General features: G+C 42.5%; 1 pseudogene; it reads left to right on the top strand.

Moving 5' to 3' along the window:
• The window catches only part of LOC101989191, a 2,151-nt pseudogene extending 1,894 nt beyond the window's left edge, over positions 1-257 (top strand).
• The last annotated feature ends 7,434 nt before the right edge of the window (positions 258-7,691 follow it).

The following is a 7,691-nucleotide window of genomic DNA, read 5'->3' as shown; positions in this document are numbered from 1 at the left end:
AAGAATCTCGAGAACTTCCAGCTGGTGGAAAGTGTGCAGGACCAGGTGCATGCTGCCCTGCTGGACTACACAGTTTGCAACTACCCACAGCAAACAGAGAAATTCAGACAGCTACATCTTCGACTGCCGGAAGTCTGGGCAGTCAGCATGCAAGCAGAAGAGTACCTCTGCTACAAGCACTGAATGGGGAAGTACCCTACAATAACCTGCTCATTGAGATGCTGCATGCACGCAAGAGCCTAAGTCACCACCCCTAGAAGCTTGCTCTTGGAACAAAAAGACTGTAGGGAGAAGAGGAGGAGGAAGAAAACATAACACTCTGAACTGCTCCAAAGCAATGTTGATTAAAAACTTGGTTTAAAGACACCAAATTTTAAAAAGCATAATAATCAAATGCTCAATAGCAAATAAGTGATCTATCAGGGAATTTGTACTGAAAACTGTGGGTCAAAGGCTTCAAATCCCCCAAAGGGTTCATAAGAAAGACATTGCCATGGGGTGGATTGAACTCACAGACAGAATCCAATACCACATCACAATAAAAATGGACAGAATGTTCCTTGTATATTTATACTGATCTGATATTAAGAAATTCAGCAGTTGATCAGTGTCATTAATTGGACATGTCCAGAATGTCTCCAGAATGAAGCTGAACAACTCTCAAAGAATACACGGGCTGTGCCTTGACAGCCCCTCCCTCCTCCCAGAAGGCCCCACACCTTCTGACCTGTGAGCTCTGAAGCTATCCTAAGGACTTAGGTTCAGCCACACCCAGTAGTAGCGCCACTAAATCATGAGCACTGAATGTCTCTCTTAGACCTGCCAGCAGCTAGTAAGGACAATGTATAAATATGTCAGCTTGCCATTTTAAATATGTTCTGAACTTGTTTTACCATGTGTTCATAATTTAAATTTTAAAAAAGCAGGCAGTATCCCTCTTCTACATAATCATTAGTTAATATTCAAGAAAATCAAGCAAATTTAAGCAAATACTCTCAGCAAGCAAGCTAGATCTTATTTCTGTTATTTTTTGCTGAAATACAGATTTGGCACGGTTGGGTTTTATAAGAGTTTTTGGCCAAGAGGCTTGTTAGTATACATCCGTCTGTTTAGTTATCAGGGTTTGTAGTTCACCTAAAAATAAAACACTAAACATCTTTTGCTGGGATGTTAAATAGTCACAGTCTAAGGAGCTGAAAAGTCGAAGCATGTTAAGCAATCCAAATGAAAGTAGGTTGAAATGCAAAGGCAGTGATTCTCACGGCCTGGAAAGACAGTGAAGTCATTCCAATCTCCTGCGAAGGGCAATGGAAGACAGTAGTACTGGCCTAAGTCATAGACCAAGGTCTGCTGTAGAACAAAAATGCTGGAGGGCGAGGATGGCAAACTCTCTCCAACCAGCGCTGTCAGTATTAACACGCGATGGCCACAGGTATGGAAGCCTTGCCTTACTTCCTGGTCCTAACAGGGAGCTGGATCAACATTTATTGAAAATAAAATATTACTACATTAAATTTTTTTTAAAATTTATTTATTATGTATACAATATCCTGTCTGCCTGTATGCCTGCAGGCCAGAAGAGGGCACCAGACCCCATCACAGATGGCTGTGAGTCCCCATGTGGTTGCTGGGAATTGAACTCAGGACCTTTGGAAGAGCAGGCAATGCTCTTAACCTCTGAGCCATCTCTCTAGCCCCCATTAAAGTTTTTTTTTAAAAAAAAATCCTACTGAATACATCCAGAGGGAGAGGGTTCACTCATCCAAAGGGGTGCTTTCATCCAAATAAGGTTCAAAAGTGCCAGACTGCCAAAGGAACATACATTTATAATGTAGATCCGTTCCAGAACACAGGAACACCACCAGTGGTGACATGAAGGACAGTGCCTGAGCACAGGTTGTGATAGGTGACTACTTTTCCGGATACCCCAGAAGTGGCATGTTTCACCCCAAGAAAGTGAGAGGCAGTCAAAATAGGAGGAATATAAAATATTGTAAAAAAAGGTCACCAGCCATTCAGGCTGTACAAGAACACAAAGCAACTAAGAAACCTTCAGAGGTACTAAAAGCCTTGCCTTTAAAATGGTTAACTGAGAATTCCATATGGGTTAAGTAATGACCTTTAACGGAAGACAAACTGCAGGCTTTAGAATAGCTGGTACAGGAGCAATATATTGCTCGCCATATTGAAGAATCAACCAGCCCTTGGAATTCTCCTGTATTTGTTGTTAAAAAGAAATCTGGAAAATGGAGAATGGTAACAGATCTAAGAGCTGTCAACAAGGTGATCCAACCTATGGGCCCTCTTATTACCAAAAGGATGGACTCTTATAGTTATTGATTTAAAGGATTGTGTCTCCACTATACCTTTACAAGAAAAGGGCGAAAAGGAATGTTAACCTGGGTATTCCATTGCTACAAATAATAGTGTGAAAGAACCTTCTAGAACAGATTGTTTTCCATCTGCATTTGGCATTCTGGACTTCTACATCCACATGATATGCTGGACATAAGTATTTACTGAAAGGAGGGCCCCTAGAAAGTCAAATGGAAGCTCCAGCTGACTCACTCTCTTTGCTGTGTTTGGAATCTCAATAAAGGTGTGTAGTTTAAGGAAGTAGAGAAGGACACTGGTGGTTTGAGTCCTGGAAAAGACAAGACACACACACAGCGGCCTAGGGCAAATGAAGGGGCCTAGGGCAAATGAAGGGGCCTAGGACAAATGAAGGGGCCTAGGACAAATGAAGAGACAAAGTCCATAGAGTGGAAAAGGACAATTAGGGCTGGCCTTGGGTCCAAAGAGAAGGAAGAGCACTTACTGCTCTTCCAAAAGACTCTTAGATAAAGTTGCCAGCAGTTACACTGGATGGCTTACAACCACCTGTAACTCCACCTCCAGAGGATCCAAAAGTTCTTTTGGCCTTCAAAGATACCTACACATATGTAGAATACACCCACCCACCCCACCCCACCCCCAACACACACACAATTTTTTTAAATAAAATAAATAAGTATATATGTTTATAGTATCACTGCTTGGGGTTGAGGGGGCTACATCTTGGATTTCTAAATATTGACAGAAACCTCTACAGCCTGTTTTCTTTCCGAGAGAGAGAGAGCACAGTCCACAATGTGTCGATTTTAGTGCATGATTGTTTTAGTTGAATTTAAGCCGAGCAATCTGACTTGGGGACCTCTATCATCAAGCTAAATTCCTTCTCATGTGCATATAATTCGGTTAAATCCTTAATGATGTCCCATGGCTTTTATCCTGTCTGCTTCTGTATCTTTATTTAGTCTGATGGATTTGCAATTGACTGATTTCAATCCCTAGGGCTCACGATTCAAGTGTATCTTACACTCTCTTGGGAGCAATGAGACCCTTGGGTAGCATCTCTGAGACAGTCCTATCAGAGGTCTGTCTGTTGACCAAGGGCACTTTCACCTAGAGGCTAAGGGTTGAGAAGGAAGTCAGATTAGTTAGATCAAGGAACTGCCTGGATGGACAGGGTGGCAGGGTGACCTTGAGGCTCTTGGCAGAAGATTCTATCACATGCCCAGTTAGGTAACACATCCCTCCCTTTACCTCAGCCAGTCTTCTCTCCCTGTGAGACCTAGAGAGGCTATGCCAGATAGAAAAAGAAAAGAAAAGTGAAAGCTAAGACCAGTCCTGTCCCATCTTCCTCTCCATGGAGGGTCCAGGGAAGAAAAGAAACTAAGATGGGTCTTTAAGATGGAATAGGTTCTGTATATATATCTGCCTGAACACCTGCATAACATGTATTAGTTTCAAATCATGTCCCTGAAATGAAGCTGAACCAAGTGTGCTGATAATGCACCCATAATCCCAGAATCTAAGGTAGAAGCCGGAGTATCAGGAGTTCACGATTATCTATAGCTGCACAGTGAGTGCGTGTGTGTGTGTGTGTGTGTGTGTGTGTGTGTGTGTGTGTGTGTATACCACGTGTGTAGGGGCACCAGTGGAGGCCAGAAGAAAGGATAGAATTTCCTGAAGCTGGAGTCACAGGTGATTGTGAGCTGTCTTTTGTGTGCATTGGGAGCAGAATGCTGGTTCTCTGGAAGAGCAGCAAGTGCTCATAACTGTTGAACCATCTCTCCAGCCTTTATTAAACCTTTTAAAACCCATACTACTAATCTTAATTAAGACTGAATTATAATATCTACCGAATGCTTTTACAGGGCATTTCGCTGCTATGCAGGTTTTGTTTCTTTAAATACTACACGTGAGAGTTTCAGCTTTGGAAAAGATGAACAAAAGGATCTGAAGAGGTATTGCAATCATGGGAACTTAAGGTTTCATTTACCAGGACATATTTAGCCTGGATCATTAAAGCGGCTTCCCTAAAGTAGATGTGGCAGGTTGAATTGGGTTTGTTGGCAGTGAGCCTATAATTAGTATTTGGTTTTGTTTCCAAAAATAGTAACTCCCCCACAAAATCATATCATGTCGTATTTCCCAAGGAAAAGCAGCCAATTTTGAAAGAAAAACATCATTAAGGATAATTAATTCTCCACTGAGGTTTTCCTCTCTCATGTATATTAATTAATATGGGTTTGTGCTGATGAGGAGCAGCAGCAAAGCGCCTGATGCAGGCCCTACAGGGTGGAAGTGAAAGCAAACCTAGGTCAAGCCAGGGGAGTTCTCTGGCCTTTGGATTCTTGATGCATGAAACCACAGCCAGCACTAATCCTGGTCTCCATGCCCATGCAGCCCTTAGCTATTTTTAGGGCAAATTATTGGAGCCTTCACATCAGAGGTTACATTTAGTGACAGGTGTGAAGTAGTATAAATTCTCTTCCAACTCAAAACACAGAATTCATATTTAGGCAAGATGCACCTGCCTGCAATCTGCAATGTCAAAAAAAAAAAAAAAGCAAAAACAAAACAAACAAGAAAAACAAAATCAAACTCACCCCCAGCAAAACAGAATTAAAAAAAAAATAACAGGGAAGAGAGAGGGAACAGCAGGGCATTTGGTCCATGGACAAAGCTTTTAGGTCTGATTTATAGCTACAATAGTGCAACCTCACAAGGGGCCATAAAAAATGTGTGTGGATATTCTACACTAAAAGATAAAGACGAAAGTTGTGTGGATGGTAGGGGTACATGCCTTTAGTCCCACCAATCAGGAGGCAGAGGCATGCAGATCTCTGTGAGTTCAAGGCCAGCCTGTTCTACAGAGTGAGTTCTAGGACAGCTAGGGCTACACAGTGAAACCCTGTTTCAAAAAAAACAAAATAAAAAGATAAGGACAAGATATTTTCTCTTCAAGAATACAAAGCTTATTAATTTTTTATTTATTCATTCATTTGTTAATTCATTTATTTATTTTGAACATAGGCACTGTGTAGACCATGCTGACCTTGAACTCACAGAGGTTTGATTGCCTTTACCTCCTTAGTACTGGATTAAAGGTATGCTTCCACAGCTTGCGACAAGGCAATTTTAAAAGAGGAAATAGTCCACTGTAACCTATTTCCCAGGTGATCTTCCACAGCAGTCTAGGCAGAGAGAAATGGAGACAGTGATCTCGTTCTGACTTACCCATCCCTCATGGCAAAACCACAAGGTGGCAGTAAATCCTGCTTCACCAGCTTAGAGATGTGGTACAGAATTGTTTAAGTTAACCTCCAGTTCACCTATCACCAGTGACTTTTCTCCTTCCTTAGGGCTTCTTCTTCCCCAGTACATTAAAAATAAATACTCTGAGATTGTCTTGTTTTCTTGGCTGCAGTCAAAACTGCTCACCTACCTGTGACAAGTTTGACCTGTCATAGTTATTGGCTGTTTTGTGCTAAAATTGGTTGACTCATGCTAAAACTGCCTTGTGCTCCCAATGAGGTCATCTTTGGTGAGCTGGATCTTTCTTCATGTACACACAAACTTCTCATCCTCATTCCTAGGATCTTTCTTGATTGCATCCCAAGCGGCTCTTTCCTAATATTCATTGTACTGCGGGCTTGGGTGACCCCCTCTGATGATTCTTCTGTAGCCAAGGCAAGGTGGATTGACTCCTAGGCTTGGGAATCACTATTATGCAAACAGGAATTCCCTTGTGGGCATCTCCTCACCTCAAGAGTAGAGGCTCACACAGATTGAGATTCATGCTCCCAACTGTAAAACAGGAAACACATACCTACTCATACGAGGTACACTTTTGCCTGGAACAAGTGAACTCTTTGTTAATGAAGGCTCTCATGACAAAATATGAATAATTTATGATATTATGAGTGTCGTTACTACACCTATAGCATTTAGTTGCTAGCCATAGGTAGGGCCTGAACATGATATATAATAGAAGGCACTACAGAAAGCTATGATGAGCCACACCTTGTTCAGTGGGCAGTGGGTAGTCAGTCAGTAGATGGACCATGCTCCTGTTTCTATCTTATTCAGCCTAATGCTTCCTTCTCCCTGCAGCCTCCAGATGGGGTAAGGGGGTAGTAAAGGTGGTAAGGTTTCTCCTCTCGGGTGCTGTTCCTCTTTGGTCATTTCCACTATCTTCCAAAGTCGAGATGGGTTGAAAGACCTTCACTGGTGAGCTAATTGCTCTTCCAGACTGTGATTCTTCCTTGTGGTTCATTAGGAGCCCAAGTATACAATAATTTAACCCACTCCAGGGAGAAGGACTCAACCATCCCACCTACTCCTCAGAGCTTTTCACTACCATGTAAAGCTAACCTATTAAGACAACCGTTACCATCTGTGGACTTCCAAGCCTGTCTTAGTTAGGACTTCTCTTGCTGTGAAGGGGTACCACGTCCACGGCAACTCTTATAAGGATAACATTTAACGGAAGTGGCTCACTTACGGTTTCAGGGGTTCGGTCCATTATCTTTACCGTGGCAGGGAGCATGGCAGCGTGCAGGCAGACACGATGCTGGCTATATTTTGATCAGAAGGCAACAGCAAATGGTCTGAGTGTCACACTGAGGGAAGCTTGAGCAAAGAGACCTCAAAGCCTGACCCACAGTAGCACATTTCCTTCAATAAGGCTCCAACTCCTAATTGGGCCACTCCCTTTGGGTGTCATTCTCTTTGAAACCACCACAAAAGTGCCACTTTATATAAAAGTGCCCGTGTATAAAGACCTGTCGGAAATCAGAAAAAGAGTCGTGGGGTCTGAGGTAGTCTGAATGCAATGGGCCTACAGAAACTCATAGGGTGTGGCAGGATTAGGAGGTGTGGCCTTGTTGAAGTAGGTGTGGCCTTTGGAGGAAGTATGTCACTGTGGTGACACACTTTTGTTTCAGCTACCCTCTCAACTCAAACTAGTTTACAGTAGGAAATTACTAACGGCCAAGCTTGCCTAACTGTAACGGGGTAAAGGTTTCTCTAAATTTTCTCAGCCGAAGCCGTTTTTTGGTTTCTAACCTGGGCCCTGAAAAAAGTCCCGTGGGAAAGCAACCTGCCCTTTTCTAGAAACTCAATGTCGAAAAGCCCCAGCTAATATGATTCTTGGCTCTTGTTAAACTGATTGCTTACTTCCTCCTGCAACTGCCAACCAGGCTGTAGTTTTTCTGTGTTCTTTGTCTTTAAAAACTCCTTGAAAAATGCATTTGGGGCTGCTCTGTGGGAACTGTTTCTCTTCAGGCAGTCGCTGGCAGACTTAATACAGACTCTGAATTTGAATTTTGGACATAAGGATGGTCTCTGGATTTTTACTCCTA

The sequence above is a fragment of the Microtus ochrogaster genome, chromosome 16 (assembly GCF_000317375.1).
Source record: "Microtus ochrogaster isolate Prairie Vole_2 chromosome 16, MicOch1.0, whole genome shotgun sequence".
NCBI lineage: Eukaryota > Metazoa > Chordata > Mammalia > Rodentia > Cricetidae > Microtus > Microtus ochrogaster.
This window is presented reverse-complemented; position numbering and strand designations above follow the sequence as displayed.